Consider the following 23,617-nt stretch of genomic DNA (forward strand, 5'->3'; position numbering starts at 1 on the left):
CCATACAGATTAAACCAAAGCCCTATTCTACAGGATGGCGCTTTAGGTATTTGAAATACCAATTATAACTGTACTCTGTCTTCTTCGCTTCCAACTACATAACCTCAGTTTCTTCTTCCATCTTTCACAAAATGATACGTCCAAACCACCATGATTGCCCTCACTTCAATTTACTTCTTTTAAAAAACATACTGCTTTTAACATGGGACTAGCACTGAACTAGCACCTCCTATATTTTCCTCTAGACACTTATATGAATTCACTCTTATTTTTGGCTTTCTATTTCCCAGCCACAGTTTCTAATTTATAACAGGCTTGCTGTTGCTTTTTCCCTTCCCTCTCATCCTTTTTTTCCCCCTCTGTCTAAAGAATTCTTAAGCCAGGTCTGTGTTTGAGTTTTGAGTTTTAATTATTTGAATCTGCATTAGGACTTTGCAAGCAACCATGAGCTTTTGTTCCCCTTAATATCCAACACCATGTGCAGGGTGGTATTGTTTTACCCATGTGTTTCTGCCTCATTTGAGACCTTTGTTGTATAGAATGATGTAGGAGTCAGTCAGTGTCACTTGGGCCACTGAAATAATCCATGACTAGATAAGAGTATTCATTTCATCAATTAGGAACTGCATTCAGATGTGGGTAAGAAAAAATAGGAAAGAGTGGCTTAAATACACATAAAATAGTGTAGAGAGAGACAGCCCAGAGCTGGTATGATGTTTGCATCAGGCCATGAAGGACTTTGGGCTCCTTCTTTATTTATGTTCAGCCATCTTAATGGCTGGTTCCCATTCTCAACACATCCTCACAGGTTAAGATGGTGCTTTCTAATATTTTGTTTACATTCTAGATAGTAGGAAGGACAAAAGATTGCTTTTCCTAATCACATAAGCTGATTTTAAAGAGTTTTCCCAGACTTCCACAATCATTTTATTTGTATTTCACGTCTCAGTATTAAACCATGTAGACAAAACTAGAAATTGGCAAATATGGATAGCAGCATAGCTAGCCAAAAAATTGGGATTCTGCAACTAAGAAAGAAGGAAAAGTGGATATTGAGAGACCACCAACCACGTTCATGGGAAGCTATATTGAAATATTTTCCTCTGGCCTTGGAAGCAAAGAATAATAAAAAATATACACTTAATGTGGATAATCTCTCATCATTTTGGATGACCTTTGGACTTGGTATGCTCTGTCTTTCTCTCCAGGAATTTTCATCCCAGCCCATGTGAAAGGTGTTCTTTTCAGTCCTTTCTCTTCCCCTCTTGGCTGCCTACATTTAGCATTAATCTGCAGACCTTGCAGGGTCAAAGATGAGAATTGTTGGAGCCTAGTAAATGTTTGAGTTAAATGGAGCCCTTTCTTCAATACAGTAATAACAATGTCTAGGCTTTTTCCCTCTTTAATAACAACTGTGGCAATAATTAAACGACATGATCTTTAATATTGACAGTCCTTGCTTTGCATAATTCTGCTATGTACAAATTTCTGTTACCAGAGTTTTAAATAACATCAGTCTCCCAACAACGTGGCTCAAATTTCAGTTGCCAAATATATGAACTGAGAGGTTGCATGGAGTACAATCTTTGCTGCTAGCTCCTTCATTCACAAGTCACTACATGAGGGACAGATGCACATTATGATCAGTGACCAATCATGTCACATCTTTCAAAGTCTTTCGGAGATTGGTCACTGTGCATCTGTTATTCAGTTCCCAAACAAAGTGTGAATTTGTGTCACTTCCTTGTTTACCAGGGATAAAGCCATGTCACATTGTACAAATATGGATAATCAAAAGAAAGACTCAGTCAACAAAAGTGAGAGTGCGTGAAAGAAACACAAGTGATAATGCCGGAAGTGAAGTGTGAGTTAAAGACAAATGAGGCAGAGAAGTAGCCGGTCGTGGGGGTGTTGACACTGCTGCCTTGTCTAAGGCACGTGGCCAGAGGAACTCAGTGCAGGCAAGTGCATGGCTATAAACGAGGAAAGCGTTCTGAAGAAAGGAGAACAGTGTCCCAGCGGAAGAGAGACGAGCAAGAACTTCACATAAAGAAACTCTTGGAGATACTGTACGTAGTGTTGAAAATACAAGGGATAAAATGTTGGCCGCAGAGGCAAACATAGGAAAGTGTAACTATTCGCCAAAGCGTAGAAATGTGCTTGCTCTATACTGTGAGTTATATGATGGCAAGGCAAGCACTCAAACTAATCTTGATAAGTTTCTTAGAAATAAATAAAATACTGTATTGTCAATCTTTTGCGTACTTTAAACAATAGTGTACTGAGTAAACATTAGTTTTATTCTTTTGTTCATTTTCCTATACATTTATAACCAATAATGAGAGAGTTTTTAATATTGTGACAACAATTTTTAGGGACACAGAACAATTGTAATATTTCCCATTAAGACAGTTTTGCTGTCTCAGCTTGCATGGTGATTTTTAAGGTCCTGAATTACAATGTAAAGTGAAGGTTGCCGGTAGTTCATAGGTACACTATTTAATATACACAACAATTTTGTAACTCAGGAGAAAAAAAAAAAAAGACCAAAGTTCTAGTCCTAGTTTTGTCATGAAACTTCCGTGTACCCTCGGCCTACTCATCTTTAGTTCAGTCTCCTCATTTATAAAATGAGGACATTGGCTTTAGTGAGCCGTAAAGTTCTTTTTACTTCTAGCCTTCTCAATCTAAGATACAAGTTCTTGCTCCCTCCCTCCATTCCTTCCTTCCTTCCTTCCTTCCTTCCCTTTCCTTTTTCTTCCTTCCTTTCTTTTTCTTCACTCCCCTGCTTCCTTCCCTCCATCACTCCCTCCCTTCCTTCCTTTCTTCCTCCCTCCCTGCCTCCCTCCTTCCCTTCCTTCCTTCCTTCCTTCCCATTCATTCGTTTATTCATTTATTACTTATTCATTCATTCAAGTTCAAAATTACATAGCTAAATAACAGGCAGGCTTTGAATCATGATCATTTCATTGCTTCTTGTAGCTCCACTACCATGATACCCACATTCTCTCCAAAGAATCCCTTTAATATGTAAGGTATAAACAGAGAAAATGTCCTAAATGTTGAGGCCCCCCCCAAATCTAATGTGTTCCAGTCACATTTCACTGGTTGCTAGATTAGTTATTATTCTTAAGTTGCAAGCTACAGAAAGGAACTCCAACTTGGTAAATTACTACAGTAATGGCCTCCAGTGAGTTACGCCTCCCTGAGGCCACTTTTCTTGGTCAGGGTTCTTTGACATTAACAGGTGAAGTCTATTTCTCATTAACAGATGAAGTCTATTTCCCATCCCTTGAATCTGGGCTGGTTTTAAACTACCTTTGACAAATAGAATCAGGTGGAAGGGAAGTTGCACCTTCTGCTTTTGTTCTCTCAGAACATTTCTCCAGCATTTGAAGAAGCCCAGCATAGCTTATTGGAGGATGAGAGGCCACATGGAGAATGTAGGTGTTCCAGCTGACAGCTCCAGCCAGCAGCAAGCAAGCGAGGCAGTCTGAGATCAGTCCGCCCCCAGCAGATCTGCCCACTCACGGCAGATGCTTGTGTGAGTGCAGCAGACACCACATGGAGCAGAGACCCGCTGTCCCAGCTGAGCCCTACCCGAAGTGCCAGTCTATAGAATTGTGAGTAAATAAATGGTTCTTGTATTAAAGCCATTAAGTTTCGGAGTAGATTGTTATGCAGCAAACCACTAACTGAAGTAGAGAGAGAATTTATTGGAAGGTTATGGGGTTATTTGAAGGATTGAAAGACAAGCTAAAGAACAGAAAGCCTTGTAGGAGGAATTATTCATTAGTCTTCCCTGGGCGCCATTTCCGGAAAGGATGAACTCTGTTTCTTTTGTTCTTGTGTTGTTCTGCTAAAGGTTCAGGGCCCTGGGGAGAAAATTTGTCCAATGGATGTACTGATTTTTGAGAGGAGACTCTGGCAGAAGGAACTTCCAGTTTCCTTTTAAGCTTTTGTAGTTAGGGAGGCAAACACTTTGACTTATCTCCCCAAAATTGTACACAGATATTTCTCCTAAAAGAAATCACGGTGCTGCCAAGGAGAGGGAATGGATGGTGGACATCTTCAAAATGACAGCTGTCCACTATAGTCAGTTCTCTTTCCTGATGGGGATTTTAAAACATTTAAAGTATACAAAGTTTGTTTTGTCAGAGCAAATAAGTTTGTGAGAAATCAAAGGAATCTTATGCCCTTATAACAGATGTATAAATCAATCTAGAGAAATTGCATCTTAGAATGAGAAGGTTAAAGGTAAAAAGGACTTCAGAGCTTATCAAGTCTTCATTTTACAAATGAGACTGAATTATAAAGGTGATTAGGCCAAAGGTACATGGAGTTCATGACAACACCAGGACTAGAGCCTGGGTCTTTTTTCGCTCCTAAGTGTCCCTAGTCTCAGAGTTGGGAAAGAATTGACCTGTTATGTTTGACATTTGCATATTACCTCCCTTTTGGGTATTCTCATAGCAAGGACTCCTTGGGGGACCTCGTGAATATGCATGGCACCCTCCTACCTCCCCTCCCAACACCCATCATCTCTTTCCTACCCCCAAACACACTCAGAGGAACTCAGGCTAGTATTGCTGTGGGCTAATTGAAACCTGAAAAATCAGATGAGGTTGATGTTCCAAAATCCAAGCCAGCTGGCACTTGAATCAGGATAACACTGCCTGTCAAGATTCAAACACTCTTATTAGAACTTTGGCATGGTGGCAGCTACACATTCTATTTTCCATTTGTTTTAAGTCTCTTGTTTTTTTTTTAAAAGGATGTTTGTATAAAAAAAATAGCATCTTTTCATTCTTGTCGAATCCCGAAGCATATTGTCCCTCCAAGTTCTAATCCCATTAGTGAGACATGTCAATTAGAGTGTATCACGGGATTATGGCATCTGAGAAGGAGCAGCCAGTTGGAGAATCTCAAACTGTATAAACATAGATGTATTGAGGAGAAAAGACGCTGATTACTAAAATGAAAAAACATTGCAAGAAATGAAAAGAAAAGGGCAAGAACATATAGAAGGAAAATTATGATAAAATAAATCGAGCTTAAAGAATATTTAGCCCTAGCTGGTGAGGCTCAGTGGATGGAGCACCAGCCTGTAAAGTGAGAAGTTGCCAGTTCGATTCCTGGTCAGGGCACATGCCTGGGTTGCAGGCCAGGTCCCTGACTGGGGGCATGTGAGAGGCTACTGATTGATGTGTCTCTTGCACATTGATGTTTCTCTCCCTCTCTTTCTCCCTCCCTTCCTCTCTCTCTAAAAGTAAATAAATAAAATCTTAAAAAAAATATTTAGATCTCTGGTCTGGAAAGAAACATAAATAAACTAGGAACAGTGTTCAGGGAAGGGGGATAGATGGCTGGAGATTGGGGTAGGAGGGAGATATTTCAATTTTGAATGATGTCTTTGATGCCTTACCTGTTCAAAAATAACAAAATGAAAAAAAAAAAAAAAGTGTGAAGTGCTACAAACTGTTTCTTTACCAGAAACAAGTATTTTGTTTTGAGAACCTGCATTGTGTTTTTTTAACAGTTCAAGCAAGTTTGAGGGGAAGAGTTATAAAGACTTCTCCCTTAGCTTTATTCCCTTGACTTACGTAATATGGAGTTAATTTTTCTGGCTAAAATTTTCTCGTTGCTACCCATAAGCATTTTCTTTTTTTCACCCAACTATCTTATTTTAGTATTTTCTATCCTGGTATTAATTGATTTTTATCATCCTAAAGACTCTGTTACAAGTATATAGTATTCTATTTTCCATTGTCTTAGTCTTCTTGCACAATATTTGATATTTTAAAAATAGCCCCCCCCCCCTTATTTTAATCACATTTCTCTTACCTCTTAACATGTGGTCATCACATGTGATGGACCAATTTTGCTCGCTCTAGAGGTAGATTATCTTGCCATTTGTTGGCTGTTTCAGTGTGTAATGGATTGAATCAGGGTTGGTGATGAAGGTTTTACATTGGTATATTTGGAGATAGCAGTTCTCAATGGGTGCAGCTTAATGGAGATTTTTCCATTTTGAAAGACATGATTTTTGATGTTTCTGCCATGATTTTGCCTCTTCTGGAAATAATACCAGGGTTGCCATTATTTGTGAGAGGAGAGGGACTGTAGAAAGAGAGGATGTTGGCGTCAAGGTAGAGATTTTGGCAGATCCAATGCCATCTCATTGGTTACAAAACCTTTCTGGAAAGCATGTAATTATTCAACTTGCATGGCACAATTAAGCAAACAATTCATTTAGTCTCTCTATTGATATTCCATTGCCGAGGGACTGGGTGGCTCGGGAGATTGGAAGTGGGAGCTGTAGCCTTTGCCCTCGACGTCTGTGGTTTGGATCTATTCACTGAGGTAGTGACCACATAGTGTCTCCATCTGATGGCTGTGCAGTGACCCGTGTGAAACAGATTGGTGGTTTCAGGCCCATGGTGAGGCGGTCACATCTCAACATCCAGGATCCCAGCTGGCAGAAATATGTGAGGATTATATTGACATGATCCTATTCAGTTTGTGCTTTAGTGAAATTCATATCGTGAAAATCCTACTTGCAGTAAAGTGAGCTTTAGAATATCCTTTAAGGCTCTGAGTGAAGGTCTCAGCCTTCTGCTGTGTCTGATGATTAGCACACTTGGCTTACTTACTTTGGCTCAGAGGCTTTAAGCATCTGGAGGGTTATAAGATGTCTCGGGGTTCCCTCCCAAGTGTGTGAATGCCGGGATAATATATCCACTCAATGTTAGTACAAACTGCCGGAAGAAACCCAGGGCTTGGGTACAGGATTCTGTTAACATTTTGTAGTAAATGATGGCACATCTTGTTAGTTTTAGGTTGATTGAGATTTCTTGTAAATAAAACAGCTATGCCTATAAAATATGCGCTTAGAAAAAATGTACTTATGAAGTGCCATTCGGACCTAAGACATTTCTTAACTTGGGCCTGGGGGCCGTGTTGATCGACCCACTGGACTTTCTCAGTATTTTCATTTTTCAAATCTTAACATTTAACAGCTTTCTTCTACACGTGTACTCACAGGTACACATATACACACGAATATACTGCTATTGCTTTTTCTGTTTGGAGGGAGAAATCCAGATCTGGGCCTCAGATAAGCTTTTCCAAACTGAATATGATACTTAGACTAGGAATACATATGTGCGAAGTGTTAAGGTGCCACAGTTGCCACCCGACATCATCCTAACCCCGTGATACAGGTATCCCCGTGCTTTATGCCACTTCACTCTTAGGAAATGCCTGCATTAGTCCCTGTTTTCCCTAACCCCAAGACATACAAAGATTTTGCTTTTATGAAAGAAGTCAAAAAGCGGAAATAGTGTTCAATGTTTGGTTTGCAGCGATCCGTTCCAGGGGCAGTGCGACCGTGAGCAGCGCGCGTGGCCCCGCCAAGCTCCTTTCCTGGGAACTGCTCAGCTTCCCAGCATCCAGCCGCCTTAACTGTGAGTTGTGTCTCTGAGTGCCTGTGCTTCATCTTGGTTTATTTCGTGCGCCCATCAGCAAGACGTGCTTCTTTACGCTATTTTGGCTTTGGAAAGTTCTAGGTGTGTGGCAAGTGGAACTGATGGAAGAACTCGTAGGTGAGTTCCGGTGGTGGCACTTGGAAAAACATTTCTGGTATTTATTATAAGTCATGTCCTTCCGAGAAGGAGGAGGAGCCCTCGGAAGGGGGCCCAGTGATTGGCCACCTTATGGACTACTTTCTTGGGGTGGGGGCAGGGCGTGTAGTGTCATTTGTCAGATCAGTGTGCGCCTACCTTTTCTGGCGTGGCGGTTGAGGGGCGTGATGGAAGGGTTGAAGTATGTGGTTAGTTAGCCTTTGAGGCGAAAATGGGTGCTCCCTTAATCTAGCATGTGGTATATAGTTACCTATTATAAAGATGATCATGGACTCTCTATTTTGTTTTGAACCCCTGTGAGCAGTAGACCACTGTGATGAAAATATTTTTAAAGCTTCTTTGTTTTCTTGATGGAAAAAATGAATACACTGGCGAAAAGTCAGGGAGAAATAGTAGGCTTGGGCCGTTCCTCTTCTGCCTTTCCCTTTCTGCCCAGCCTGATGGGATAAGAGGCCCCGCTAATTTCTTGGCTGTGGACTGTGTCCCTAAACATAAGTCTGAGGTAGTTTGGGGCACAATGGGGTGGAATTTGTGACAGCCCTCTTTGTCTATGACATAGTAAGGTGCCATGGTTTGCCTTATTTTATTACTCGATTAAGGTTTATTATTTAAACTGCAAGGTATCACTTAAATGTAAAACGGAACTGGAAGAGAGTTAAGTTGGATCTTTCTGTTGACAAGGAAATTATTGACTCTGATAAACTCATCAGTGATTTACAGAAACACAGTGGGGTGCTTTTTCAACTCCTTTGGTGAAGTCTGTGCTGACTGTTATTGCATGTTATTTGAGAAGAATCTTGTGGGAGGTTACAGAACTGATTCACTGGCTTAAAGGGAGACTCCTTTGACTTAATCTCCTAAGGTGGGCAATAAATGCTTTTATTTAGTTTAGAAGAGAAAGGCTTTATAACCTCCTCGTTACTATGACTCATAATTTTTGAGCAGTCCCATTGTGCTTTGCAATGAGGTTTAGGGGGAAATATTATCTAAATTAAGCCAGCCATTTTGCATGTGAGAGCATGAAATAAAGAGAAGCAATTAATCTTTCTAAACTTCAAATTTGCAATGTCCCAGGCCCTAAGAACCAACTTCCCTGTTAGGAGGAAAGAAATTGGGCAGATACCTTAAAACAGACAAAATTAGTTCTAGCTTCAAAGCTTTTAAACAGGTATTTTCAACTTGCATGGGCTACCCATAAGTTTAGGAAAAGTGGGTAGCTTTAGGCTAGATGGTTTTTTTCTTTGTTGATGGATATAAATGTGTATGGGAACTATTCATTTTTCATGTAAAATTGGGTCTGTTGGCATAGCATATATATTTTTGAAAGCTTGGAGATAAGTCTGCACGATAGACTTCATGCAAAGTTGTCTTTTCTTGAAAACTTAAATTGGTCAAATATGTTACTATGAACTAGAATTGGACTCCTGGAAAAGTGTAGAAAAGATTATAAAATTAGATCATTATACTTAGGAAATTGAAATATTAAAAAAATTTAAGCAGATTTCATTATCATTTATAGCCTAGTAAAGGAAACATCAAAATGAACTCTATATGAGTTCTGAATTAAGCTTCATATAGATTCAACAACATAATTTGAAGTTAAAATTTCAGCTTTATCTCCTACCTCTCTCCCTCTTCCTTCCTTCCTTCCCTCCCTCCCTCCCTCCTTCCTTCCTTCCTTCCTTCCTTCCTTCCTTCCTTCCTTCCTTCCTTCCTTTTCTTCAGTAATATTTATAGTTCTATAGTTTAGGATCTCAGAATATGTTTAGCAGGCTCTCTTTAAAAATTGATGAAAATCTACGCCCTGCCCCCCCAATTTTCAGTCAGATGCCATACCTCTTCCACCAAGGCTTGGAGGAGGGAGGAAAGGAAAACACAAATACATGACTATTAAGTACAGGTAATCATTGTACCCATTTGTCATGCTGCTTCTATTTGGTCCAATCAGAAGCACTGGATTCTAGCCTTTCTGTTTAACTTTGGTACTGGCTCCTTAACCTCTCTGGGTCACACTCTCATCACCCATTCAAGTGTTTGAAATAGATGGTCATGAATGATCTTTTCGTGAATTTATGCCTACTTTGTAATTTCTCATTCCTCTTTCTGGAAGCATTTTAATTTCTTTCCTGTCTCACTTCCTAAGTAATGGAGGGTTTCACCTCTGGCTGACAGGATGAAAAGAAGTGAGTATTGGGTTCTGCATTTCTTTTTTTTTCAAGGCAACTGGGAAACTTCTTTCTCAAAGCCAAAGAGGTCACATTGAGTACACTGCTTCTAGGTTGTTAATCCAGACACATGGAAGTCGTCCGCACAGAAGTCATCTGTCTCATCCCCCATCTCCACTTCTTCCTTACCGCCCGCATCTAATCTCACGTGTCATGTCTCCTTCCTAAATATAATACTTCTTCCCTCTAACTTCTGTTTACATCAGCAGTGCCCCAGATCCAGCCACCAGTGTGACCTCCCCACTGTGTCCTGCCCTACCCGTTTCTCCCATAATGGCCAGTGTGGTCTCATCTTATTTCACTCTCTGCCTTGTCCATGTGCTCCAGCGTGGCCTTCTGTTGAGTCCTGTGGCATACCAAGCTCTTCCTCTTTTCAGGAAATATGCCATTCCCTCCACCTGAACGAATCACTCCTTCTGCTGTACTTTTTCCATGCCTGGAACCTCCGCCATCACGTCTCAGCTTAGATTTCACCTCTTCAGATGTTATCTTCTTTGAAGTAATTTTCTGTTACTCTCACTCTGTCATTTTTCCTTCTTTTCTTCTTAGCATTTATTACAGGTTGTAAAGTACTGAGTTGCTTGTGTAATGGGTATAAGTCTTTACTACAAAAACTTAGGTGTGAAAAAATAGAATGTCATTTTTCTATAGCTGAACCTAAGCCCACTCATGAGTCTCCGTTTTGATTGATGGCAGTGGAGAGGGGGAAAGTCTTGCCAGTTCAAGATAAATTCAGGTGATTCTGGATTTCCTGTTTCTTTGTGGTTAATGCTATATAATTAAGAATGCTTTCCTTTCATACTTCTCCTTTTCTTCTCCCTAAGGCAATTACAATCTTGGAGGAGCTTATGTATTTTCTGAGTGTCACGAACGAGGTATACAGTAGTCCCTCGCTATATTGCGGTTCACTTATCACAGCCTTACTGTATCGCGGAACTTTAAAAAATATTATATTTAATCATTTATCACGGATTTTTCGCTATATCGCGGGATTTTGCGGTACTGTATACGTATGTTGCTAAAGTTACATAGGTTTAAGAGCGTAGAATAAATGTAAGGTTCCTACTTCGCGGGGGGGCGGGTCTGGAAACGTAATACCTGTGATAAGTGAGGGAATACTGTATAGTTGTGCCCTCTATTGGAAATGGTCCCTGCCTGATATGTATTGAGTTTTGAAGGAAATCAATAAAAAAATATACCCCTCTCCTCTCCCAAATTCTGATCAACTGAGATATCACACAAAAGAGAAAAGGCATATGGAGACTGAAATAGCACTATGGTTATTAAAGCTGATATTAGAGAATGTTTTATAACTGTGGCCAAGTGGATTTGCTCATCACTACTCTAGCCTCAGAAAACATCCTTAAAATACTCTCTAACCATGAATGCTGAGGTGGTTTTAATTAGGAAAGAACAATGCTTGTCTTGATCTTATTCTCCTGTGTCTCTGCTTAAGGGAAAAGGAGCTTGGTCATGGTCTTGGTGAATTTTTCCAACACAATTTTATTTTATTTTTTAAAAAGTTCCAGAACAGTATCAGGTCCTATTAAGGATTCTGTAAATACTTGTTGAATGAATGAAAGCATTTCCAATATATGGGAATTTTCTTAAGTGTGTTTATTTGGTTTTAAAACACAAATGTTGGAAAATAAGAATTATTTGTTAGATGTTTGTGTGTGTGTGTGTGTGTGTGTGTGTGTGTGTGTGTAGCTCTTTAGAAGCACAAAAATGTAGCATTAGAGATAGGGGACCTTTAAGATGGTCTCTAATGATCCCTGCCTCCTGGTTTTCAAACCCTTGTGTAATCCCTATTCCCTGAGTATCAGCTGGACCTGGTAGCTCATTTCTAACAAATAGAATATGGCAAAAGTGATGAAATGTGACTTCTGAGATTTGGTGACTTGAATATTATGGTTTCTATCGTAGGGTATCTGTCTCTCGGTCTGTCTCTGTCTCTTTCTTTCTCTGAGGGAAGCTCGCTGCTACAGTAGGATCTGCCCAATGGAGAGACCCATGTTGGCACAGAACTGAGGGTGAACTAACAGCCAAAAAAGAACTGAAGCCTTCAGTCTAATAGCTCTTGAGGAAATAGATCTTGCCAGCAACCATGTGAATAAGCTTGGAAGTGGGTACTTCTCCACTTGATTCGAGTCTTCATATGAAGCTGTGCCCTTTGCTGACAGTTTGGCTGCAGAGACATCTAGCTAACCTGTGCCCAGATTCCTTACTCTCAGAAATAGTGAGATATTAAGTGCTTGTTGTTATGAACAGTTTGGGGGTCATTTGTTACACTACAGTGAAAAACTAATACCTTATCTATGTGAAGCAGCGATAAGAGAATGTATCCTATGCAGCACCTAGTAGCAGAGAGAAGGCACTCAGAAGGGCTTGATACATGCTTGTTAATATTTGTCAGTGGTAGACAACAAAACATTTGTTAAATTGTTCTAGAAATTAAAATTTTCATGTTGCCTTCAAGGAAAATGATGTCTTTTGGGGAGAAGACAGATGACCATAGAGAGGTCCTTATCTTTCATCTGAGTTTGTGTTGAATGCAGGTGCCTATTTGATGGCTGCTCCTAAGGTGAGGAGTGGGTGTAGGGGGATATAAATAAGTATAGCACACATCGCATTTGGCAGACTATTGAAAATGACACCTGCAAGAGAAAATCCCATTGAAATGTGGACTAGAAAATCTAGTAGAGGAAAAGACAGATAAACCAGTTCAGAGGGTCTGAGGATTTTGAGGAGGTCAACAAATTTAAGTTTAGGGATGGTCCTTATAGACATCAGTCTTAACACTTTTCTGTTAAGTGCCATATATTTGGAATATCAATACAAAATATTTTTATCATGTTCCTTTCCATTCTGGAGGGGCCAGGAGGACGCCAATATTATTGTAGATAGCACTGAAATAAGGCAATGCATGTAAGAGATGGGAAAGCATAGTGTTGGGAGCGTGGGCCTTGAAGCCGGGTGGGCAGGGTTCACATCCAGGTTCCCCACTCCACTTACTAGCCTTATGACCTTTGGCACATTAACATCTCTGAGCCCAGTTTCCAAAACTTGAAATCATAATAATAGTACCTATGGGGAGGAATAGGTATCCATATAAAGGTTTATCACAGTATTTGTCACGTAACTGAAGGTTAGCTCTCATTAATTATTTTTATTATTATTACAAGTACTGAATACTGCGGCTCCCACATAATAGGCATGCAATAAATATGTTTCCTGTCCTTTCTTTTTTCCCCTGACTTCCCACAATCTAGCCCATATTATTTTCAGAGTTCTATTTATTGATTATTTATTCTCCCAATTCAAGGCCATTTTGAGGCAGGAAATTTTTTAACGCACTGCTTATTGAAGGGCTCTCCAATTTCTCTTTTTACTCTCACTGGTATTAATGTCAGCAAAGCGTTCTGAGATCCTTCAACATAAAACTGCAGTCCATAGCTTGAATAGGTAACAGACGATTTTTTTTTTTTTCCTTTACGTTTAGAAATTAGTACCCAGCTGAGCTAGAGGAGAGATTTTTTTAAAAAAATCTAGTTATTCTGGATATGTCAGATCAAGTGCCAGTTTGTGTCTTCTATACTTATATCAAATTATCAGGGTGAGCTGTAGTTGTCTGAAATGGTAGAATGAAGGTGCGTGAACTCTGTGCTCTGTCAACAGGTTGGATTCTTGTAGGAAAGTTATGTAAGGAGAAGAGCAGTAAGGGGTTGTTTTAGACAAAATGCATAAGGGTTAACCTATATGAAAATAACTTTTAATTTTTCTTATGAAATAAAAATTTGACTTCAATTTAACGAGGTTAACATTGAGATTATCAGTAAACTCTCAGTATAATTTTGCCTTTATATACTTTTGTATTTAAAATAATTCAGTTGAAAGGAGTAATTTTTCTTTTTATCTCACCAGCTCAATGCCCATGGTTGAAATGAATTCATTACTCAGTTTCTAGGAAGGAATTGATATATCAAAGGCAAATAAATTAGAGTATCACCAAGGAGGTGAGAAGTTTACAAAATTCCATAAGATCAGGTTTTCATGACATGTTAAGAAGGGAGGAATTGTTTAGAATAGTTAGCAGAAGAGTTTAGATGCAGAATAAACCAAAAATAAGGAAATAGCTCCTTGAAAGTGAAACCTCTCAAATTCAGTATTTCAGTTAAGTACCTTAAATTCTTCCTTGGTGTGGAAGTGATTTTGTTCATTTGTTTCTAAATAAAATCTTATCAGTGGTAGGTTCAGGTGCCCAAGGATTATTCCTAAGCAACACCACTGGGGGTTCACTTCTTTGCCCATTCATTCATCTGTTCATGGATTCATTTATTCAAGTACTAATGGGTACCTCTCCCTGGCTGGTTTGGCTCAGTGGATCGAGCGTCGGCCTGCGAGCTAAGTGTCTCTGGTTCGATCTTCCAGTCAGGGCACATCAGAGAAGGAAAACTCTGACTCCAAAAAACCTCCGCTGCCTTGCGGCATACCTCTTCAGGGGAAAGGCTAGGGGAGTAAACCCTGACAGAAAATCCGGAGCCGGAGTCCCTAAGGCGGTTTGACGTTGTAGTCAACACCAGCAACTCCTGCGGCGCACCTGAAGCCAAGCTGTATTGACTCCGTCTTTCCCTTGGACCCTTCAGCTGTGAAGAGAGGGGGGGTCTGCTGCATGGGCAACAGCAGACCCTCCATATCACCCTGCCCAGGCTCTGTAGCTTCAGCTCCACTGGAGAGGACACTCCAGCGTCATCGCAAGATGTCGATTCAACACGGGAGGAGACATATACCGTGTCACTCCCGAGTCGGACTGCACAGCCATTCTCGGCGGTGCAGATAGACTCTTAAGAAGCTGCACATCGTCTCTCGAGACGGACGGCTGCCGATACGATGAATAGGTACCTGCTATCTGCCAGGCCTTGGATTAAGCTATGGGATATAGCAGAGAACCAAACAAGCCTGGGTTTTGGTTCTTCCAAATGCTGCAGAAATGCTGCCTTTTATATTGAACCCATCTCCTCTCTACAGGAACATTCACAATGCCTGTTAGCACATTAAAGGCTCTGAGAAGTCCTGCAGTGAAGAAACCCCTTTAACCTTCTTCTTCTTCCCCTTCCCCTTCCCCTCCCCCCTCCTTCCCCTCCCCCCTCCTTCCCCTCCTCCCCCTCCTCCTCCTCCTCTTCTTCTCCTTCTTCTCTTTCTCCTCCTCCTCCTCCTCCTCCTCCTCCTCCTCCTCCTCCTCCTCCTCCTCCTCCTTCTTCTTCTTCTTCTTCTTCTTCTTCTTCTTCTCCTCCTTCTCCTCCTTCTCCTCCTCCTCCTCCACCACCCCCCTCCCCCTGCCCTCCCCCTGCCCTCCCCCTCCTCCTCCTTCTCCTCCTCCTCCTCCTCCTCCTCCTCCTCCCTCCTCCTCCTTCCTCCTTCCTCCTCCTTCCTCCTCCTTCCTCCTCCTTCCTCCTCCTTCCTCCTCCTCCTCCTCCTCCTCCTTCTCCTCATTCTTCTCCTTCTCATCCTCCTCCTCCTCTTCCTCCTCCCCCTCCCCCTCCCCTTCCCCCTCCCCCTCCCCCTCCCCCTTCTTCTTCTTCTTCTTCTTCTTCATTTAGATTTATTGGCTGACTTTGTTATATCCTGAGGTGGAAACACCTCAACCAGAACTTTCTGAACCTTGTTTTGGCTTCCTGCTGTACTGGAAGCATGGTGACAGGCACACAGGCTGACAGTCAGTGGACGACAGACGCAAACTGCTGCTGGTTCCCATTTCTACAGTGAGTCATTCCACAGCCTTAGGGAACTTTTTTTTTTGTTGTTCATAGCATCTACTTTTCAATTTTTTTTGTAGATGGTGGCTCCCAGCTGCACAGGAGACATGCTACCCACAGCTCCTGCACTCACTTGGAAGGGCCGAGTTTTCTCTTTAGCTCCACCTTTTCCTCCAGCAATACTTCCTTCTGCATGACCCATTCTTCTCCCGGGAGGAGCCCTCAAACCAGCAATGAAGGACACCACAAGCTTGGCTTTGGGACCTGAATTATGTTGCTTAAAAAATTCTGCAGCATCTTCTTCCACATTAGCACCAATTTCACCAATCAATATGATGCCTTGAGTGGCTGGATCATTCAGAAAGGCTTCAAGGCGGTCAATGAAATCTGTTCCATTAAAAGGATCACCTCCAATGCCAATGCTCAAAGACTGCCCCAGTCCAGCCTGTGTTGTCTGGTAAATCACTTCCTAAATCAGGGTGCCAGATCTGGACACAATATCAGTTTTTCCTTTTGTGAATATGGCCAGGGGTGATATCACTTTTATTCTCCAGGATGGATGACTCTGGGGCAGTTTGGCCTGACCAGCTTGTCTCTCCCTGGTACCACAGTTTGTGCTTGACCCGTACCATGTCCTGCTGTGGGGTACCTTCAGTAATGCATAGGACGAAGGGCACTTCTGCCTCAACAGCTTCATTAATGAACAGCAGCAGCAGTAAAAGGAGGAGGGACATGAGTGACAGAAGCTGTTGCCCCTGTCTGTACTTTGGCTTCCTTTATAGTATTAAAGGTCGGTAAGCCCAGATGCCTTTTGCCTCCTTTCCACAGAGTGTTTCATCCAACAAGTTTGGTACTATATTCCAATGCTTGCTGGCTGTGAAAGGTGCCCTGCTTACCATTGAAACCCTGGCAGGTATTCTTTGTATTTTTACCAGCATATAGATGTTTCTGGGAAGCTATACAAGGTGGAACCCCCCAAAACTTGGAATTATCTTCTGGAGGTCAGACCCCTTTGTAGTACAGACTCCCCTTGCTAGGTGAGTGTTCTAGGAACTAATCAAAATCAGTGTGCCAGCTGGCGTTGTTGTGAGAGGCTGTGTTTGGCTTCAGTGAATTTTTCTTGAAGACTCTTTTAACGCCTTTGCCCATTTCATGTTGGGTGATTTACTAGTGCACCTGCCCACACCATGCTGAATGTTCAGCAGTTTTTGACCAAAAAATAGTATGAGCCCTGTACCCCACTATCCCTATTCACCCAATCTAGCCCTGAGCGACTTTTTTGTGTTTTCCCCGGATGAAAAAAAAGCCTGGGGAAACGTTTTGCCAATGTGGAAGAAGTGAAACAAAAAACAGTGGAAGTACTAAAAGGCATCAAAATCGACGAGTTCAAAAATGGTTTTGAGCAGTGGAAAAAAGGTCTCGATAGGCATATTACATCATATGGAGAGTACTCTGAAGGTGACTGAAGTTTAAACATGTGAGAATAAATACACAATTTTTAAGAAATAAATTCAGGTTTTTTTGGGTCCCCCTCATATAGGAGCAATGCTGAAATACATTCTGTTGCGAGAGGAGCATGACAGGAGGCAGGCGGTGGTGAGGCTCCTGCTACCAGAAGGCCACTGTCGCGGTAGCAGCCCCCTTCAACCTTCTTTGACATAATATGCTCTAGACTTCTATATCCTCAAAGGACTATTCTCTCTCGCACCACACTGAGAAATCCAGGTTAAGATGAACTATGCGGCCAAGAAAGATAGGATGACATTGGATATAGCAAGGCAAGTAAAACACTGTTTTATTTCATACGTGCTGATTGCAGGGATTCCATCACCAAACAGACTGGCACTCTACTTAATGAAGAGGGAGCATGTTTCTGCCTTAGTTTTGCCTGAGACCCTTTCTATTTCCCATGTTTGTGACGGGTTGGTTGTGGCACTAGCTGTTTGCCAAAGGGAACCTCCTTATCATTCATGACCCACCATTTGGGGAAAATAGATAAAAATTTTGAATATGTGGTTAAATTAGATTTTTAAAAACACATTCCAATAAATATAACTGATCAGAAAGGAGAGGTAATTTGCTTCTTATAGAATTGCATACTTCCATAAAGTTAAAATACCCATCAAAAATATATTAGTGTACTGCAAAAAATTAACACATGCGAAGTAATGTACGCACATGGTACTTTTAATTTTTTCAGTGGCCCCGGGGCACCGTTATCTGCTTTTTGCTGGGAAATCACTCATCATGTAGCTATTGGGGAAGGAGAGCACTTGCAGCTTCTTTTCTGGGAGCAATCCAATGCAGTGTGGATATTAATTAAATTTATTAAACAAATAACACAGCGACTTGGGGAAGCAGGGGTCCATCTGCCAGTTCTGCAGACAGATCTCTGCAGAGATGTGAGCTGAATGGTAGTTAAAGCGAAGTTGCCGAGCTCAGCAGATGGGCCCTTGTCTCCAGTGGGGGAAATTTGGTGGCAGTCCAACAACTCTTTTCCCCCTTCAGGTTTTTGTTCCTTGCAACTGTGATCGAAGAAGCTCTTCTCTGTCTTTTCCCAGCTTTGTGCCTCTCCCCTCCCCCCCTCCCCCTTTGTTTATTTGAGCAATGTTTAAATATGGGTGATTTGTTAGAGAGGCAAGTCCCGCCTGATCTCGTTTTGTGTGTGTGCTGTAAAACTCAAGCAGAAAATAATTAGGAAAATGTAATCCCATTGACTTTGCACCCCACTTGTGTACATTGCATCAGCTCAGCCATCAGCTCAGCCTCGTGCCCTGAAATAAAGTCTCTGAACGGATTCGAATTCAGTCAGTATCTCTGTTCACTGCATTTGGAAGTTCATATTATTCTGAGGTTTAGATGCTTACTGTCCTTAAAAATTTTTCTTACATCACTTTTAGACCTACATGCCTTTTAAATGACGCAATGTAAGGATTCTTGTTTCATTGGAATTCTGCCCACCCCTAATGTCTTCAAGTTTCTAGGTGCCTTAAATCCTAGTGTCTCCTTCCCTTGCCATCTGGGATGAGATGTTGCTGACAATGTTAATCTGCACATTTGTGGTGTGCTGTGTCTTTTAAAACCCCACCTCTGGACCCACCTCCCCCATAAGAAAGATGGTGAATTTGAGACCTTCCTGCAAAGAAGGACCACTTTAGTTTCAGTGGATGATTGCTTCCCAGCATTTGGTATAATTTTTGACAAAAGCACACTTGGATAGAATTTAATGCCAGGATGTTAGATTCGGTGGAAAATCACCCCCCCCACACACACCCCTTATCCTTACTTAAACCTTGGCACAAATTATTTTGTAGAAGGCTCTGTTGTCTTTGGCTGTGTCCCGGCGCCTGGGATCAGTGCCTTTCACAGGAGAGGGGTAGGTAATAGTGGGGGGAGACCCACACAAATCTTACTAGGCAGATTGTGGGCTCTGTCGATGGCAAAGGTTTGGCCTAAATAGATGCCACCTTGGGCTGAGTGAGTCCTGAAATTCCTTACCTTGGAGAGATAGGTCTGGTTTCATTGGAACATATTAGCTGAGATGAAGACACCTCTGCAGAATACAAACTCTTCCAATCAAGATGATCCCCTCCCAACACCTCAGTTCTCTGCCAGCAGAGTTTCACTTGCATACAACCCAAAGAGAGGAGTGGATGGATCTGGGTTATGGTTATCCCCAGGTGTACTGAGTTTTATGGGAATATGGAAGTCAAACCCTTAATTCAGCTTGTAATAAGAACCAAAAAATGGATCCATTTACCTGGAGCACAAAGAAATCTTAGCCAGCAGAGAGCCCTATACAATCACGACGGTCATTTAATTTCTGCTGCAACTGAAGGTGTTTGGCTGAGGCCATCCTTGGTATTGGTCCGTGTTTGTGCCTTCTGGACCTACCTTGAAACTGGAAAAACCAGAATCTCTTTATGTTTAACCAGGAGATGCAGTAATTGAGCTGCTGTCATCAGTTTGGTCCTCACCAAGATCCTGCTTCCCCCTCAGGCCACACTAATATTAATAATAGGAAGTTCTCCATTACTGTGGCAAATGGTTGGAATTCGGTGAAGATTTTTGTTTTTCATTAGAGCTCTGCCAACGATTATTGTGAACTCTGAGAGTTATTGTTCCGCCCCAGTCCTTTATGGTCATGAAGTAGCTGGTGAAAAATGTTTGTTTACCAGTGAATTGTCGGTGAACTGCCAATTTATTTCTCTAATTTGTTGGAAGTCAAAATTGGCTGGGGCACAGGGAAGACTCTACATTTTGAATTCATAGGCTATTTACCAGTGTCTGTTCTGTGTCTCCTTCCACCCCGGTGTACCTGGACTAATTTTGTTCTCTGATTTAAATCACAGTCTAGTTGCTCTGGCATCTCAATTTAAGGGAAGATTGGACGTTGTTTTTCAAAGGGGACTGCAAGTGTTTTACACTTGTCTGAGGACAGATTGTAGCTTCTTTCCCAAGGATAAGCTTAGAAATTATGTATAAATCTCAGGGTTTCATTCTTAGCAAAATGTTTTTAACCCTCTTGTCCACACATCCATATAAATGAACAAAACAGTGAAACAGCCAGGAAATGTTCAGACAGACTGCATGGAAGCTTCTGATCTGCTCCCTGCGCCTGCCATTCTACAGAACACATTTTGTTTACTCTACGTCTTCTAATTGCTTTATTGCAGATTTTGTAGCAGCCTGACAACTTGGGACTAAACGCATAAAAAAGCTTTTGACTAGGGACAAATTTAACCCTCATCTGTAAGGAAACAGAGAGTAGCTTTAAAAACAACAATATATTTTAAAATTATTTGCGAAGGGCTGGTATTTTTCAGATGTTTTTATTTAATTTGGCTCTAATGTACTTTTCTTCCAAGAGCTCAAGCCCCTGGAGTGAATATTTTGTAAATGGAACCAGGTTTGTGAATATCATCACCAACCTTATGCTATAACTGTCTTCGGAATGAAATGCTGTGGCTCTTCAAAGCCTGTACTTCACTGTCTAGAAAAGGGACTTAAGAATGATGTTTCTGAATGAGACCCAGTGCTGGCAGCCCAGCTCCTAAGGTAGAAAGGAAAGTTCATGGTCATTGTCATCCTTAATAATCTCACAGCCCATATCCTATATCTCAGTCTTAAGTCTGGGACCATGTCTGAGGCTTTTCATAATTCTGGGTCTGATAAATATTGATTGATTGTTGGGTAGATTTGCATTTGGTTTCTAGGAGCTGAGCAAAATAACCCAGCGCTCTGTGTTTTGTCCTCTGGCCAGCTGAGTCTTCCCTGTCATCCTAGAATCTCTTATCCTTGCAATGCCTTAGAACACTGCCTTCAGTTCTTATAATCGAGTCTTCTGAGGTCAAGCTGACAGGAGTGCTTTCCTGGGGGCTAGCGTGATTCTTTTGTCCTTACTCTACAGTAGATTGTAACTCAAATTCATAGTCTTACAGTAGGAAGTGAATTTATAAGACACCTAGGCCATCTCCCTCCCAATATAATCTTTATCTGAGGGGGCATTGGGGTGAGTGAGGAATAATGCTGCTTGTCAACTTGTAGCAACAGAGAACTGACCCCCCACATTATTGCAGTTTTTAATTTTGTGAGTTATAAATGTTTTGGATGTTAGAAATTTATTTCTTACACTAATGAGTAAAAATCTCAATGTAAGGAAACCCAGGTTTGTTTCTGGAGGTGGTGATAGCAAAATCAGTTCAGTTCACTGATATTGCGATTTCCTTTTCTATATCATATGTCTTCAAGTGTGCTCATATTTAATAACTAGTTACAATTGCTTGTGCACTTACTGTGTGCCAGCTCCCATGTTAAACACTTTACGTACATCAAACCATTAATCTTTACAGCTTGCCAGTTCTCATTATAAAGATGAGGAAACTGATGTTAACCCAAAGATTAATTTTAGTAATCTAAATTAATCTAAAGTTGTGCATAGAAACTTAAACCCATCAGTAGAATTACTGAAAAGATCCAGTTTTCCAGTGACCTGTAATAACCAAATGCATCAATAAATGTACTGCATTCCTCATACATGTTGACACTTTAGGGTGATGTCTCATAAAGATAATTGGTTAGACTGGGATGGTAATAACAAGGTCAGGGTTGTAGGTTTGATACCTGAAACTACCAGGTTGTGCGATACAGGGAATGGTCTGCCTTTTTACTCCAGTTTACCCAGGAATGTTGAAAATAAGACAAGGTGAAAAGGGGAAGGGTAGCTTCTCATTCCTGGAAGGATTCTTGAGACTCGTGTCCTGTTGGTGGTTCATTCATCTCAGCTAAATTTTGAGTCCTGATGAGATGGCAGGCTTTGTGCTAAGTGCTGTCTGTCTGTTATCTCATTGAATGTACACAGCAGGAGTGTAGGTATTCTTTCCCCCATTATTTAGTCATTCATGAAGCTTAGAGAAGTGAAGAATCTTGTCCAGGTTCCTTGAGCAGCAAGTGGAGGAGTTGGGACTTGAATCATTGTCTCTTTCACTCTGAATTCTTGACTGCCAAGCTCTGCATTTTTGCTTTTAAGGTGTAGTGAGACCATGCTTACAGCTTTGTTAATGAGTGATAGCCATTTTCTTATCATGGAGTGATCAGTTTGAATTTCTACAAGGTACAAGATGCCCGTCTTTTCTTAGATCCAATGTCTAATGACTCTGAAATGCTAGCAAACTTATTTGTCAAGGTGACTCTAACAATTGTCCATCGAATGAGCTCAGCAATAGATTAGTCTTTTGCTATTCTGTTAGTTCATTCAAACAAGGCTTTAAAAAGCTACATGTACTCATTTCAATATTGACTTCATAGAGAGGGTAGGAAGAAGTGATATACTTAAGAAATTAATTTTATTTACTCCCCTTTATGATGTTTTGCCTGGGACTTTGGGTACAGCATACATAATTTATATGTCATAGGTCTAAAATAATTGTAAAATTTCTAGTTTCAGGTAAAATATATTTCATAATATATATTTCACAAATTAAAAGAATGAATGAAGTGATCATGTAGTCAGATTTGAGATACCCCAGGAGTTAGATTACTCTAGTCAAAATTCTGCCTGGAGTATAAACAAGCATTTTGGCAAATGGCAGCAATTTTGTTAAACTCATTCAGAATGTTTCAGCAGATCAATACCCCGTGATTCAAAAAACCTAAGACTGTCTGATAGTCCTAAAAGTTCTGGGCATAAGTTTGGCCTTTAAGTAAGTTTGATTCTTATATGGATCAGTTAGCTTCTTGCTATTGCCTGGTCCTCTTCTGGCTCCAACCCTGACCAAATATTGTCTGCTTGTCAGCTTTTGGTCTCATAAAGGACATGTAAAATTAGGTGAATCACTCATGCAAATTTATCACCACTTCCAAAAAAAGAGAATACTCCTGTGCAGGCACATACCGTTTTTGTTGGTAAATTCAGCAACTATATTTAAAGAACAATTGACATGAAAAAATTTAAAAATATGTATAATATGTTAGAATGTGGCCCTTGTTTACTTAAACATTATTCAACCTAAGTGTAAAACACACTGCTAGGGCCCTTTAAAATTTTTTTGTTAGATTTTTAAATTCAACTATAAAGACAATTCAAGTGAGAAACTTCAGTGCATTGATTTTGTTCTTTGAGTCATTGCACTGTAATTAGCTGAGTTGCGTTTTAAATGCAGCACAAAAACATCTTTCTTGTCTGTTTATGTCAGGAAAAAATGGCTAATGAGCACTTATCAAAAAGATGAACATTTTTTCATTAGATTAAGTAAAATCAAAACAGATTTATAATGTACTATTATGTTTCAGCTTGGAATAAATTGAGCAAAGTAGCTAATATCTTCACAGCTTCCTGAGAATTTATTTGCATGGCAGGATCCCCCTCCCCCACACACTTAGACTTCAAGAAAGTGCCCATTGTGGCGACTTTCTTTGTGGAGTCAGGGCACCTTCCCAAAGGACTGGGAAAGCTCTTAATATTATTTGTAAAATCTGAGTAAGAAGCTGGTGT

General features: G+C 40.8%; 1 protein-coding gene and 1 pseudogene across 2 annotated transcripts in view; one reads left to right on the top strand and one right to left on the bottom strand.

The window, feature by feature from the left end:
* The window catches only part of LOC150018014 (uncharacterized), a 162,105-nt gene that overhangs the window by 40,859 nt on the left and 97,629 nt on the right, over nucleotides 1–23,617 (top strand). The window lies entirely within an intron of this gene.
* On the bottom strand, nucleotides 15,689–17,284 carry LOC150018015 (succinate--CoA ligase [ADP/GDP-forming] subunit alpha, mitochondrial pseudogene; annotated as a pseudogene).

The sequence above is a fragment of the Furipterus horrens genome, unplaced genomic scaffold (genome assembly GCF_987537825.1).
Source record: "Furipterus horrens unplaced genomic scaffold, mFurHor1.1.pri manual_scaffold_2, whole genome shotgun sequence".
NCBI lineage: Eukaryota > Metazoa > Chordata > Mammalia > Chiroptera > Furipteridae > Furipterus > Furipterus horrens.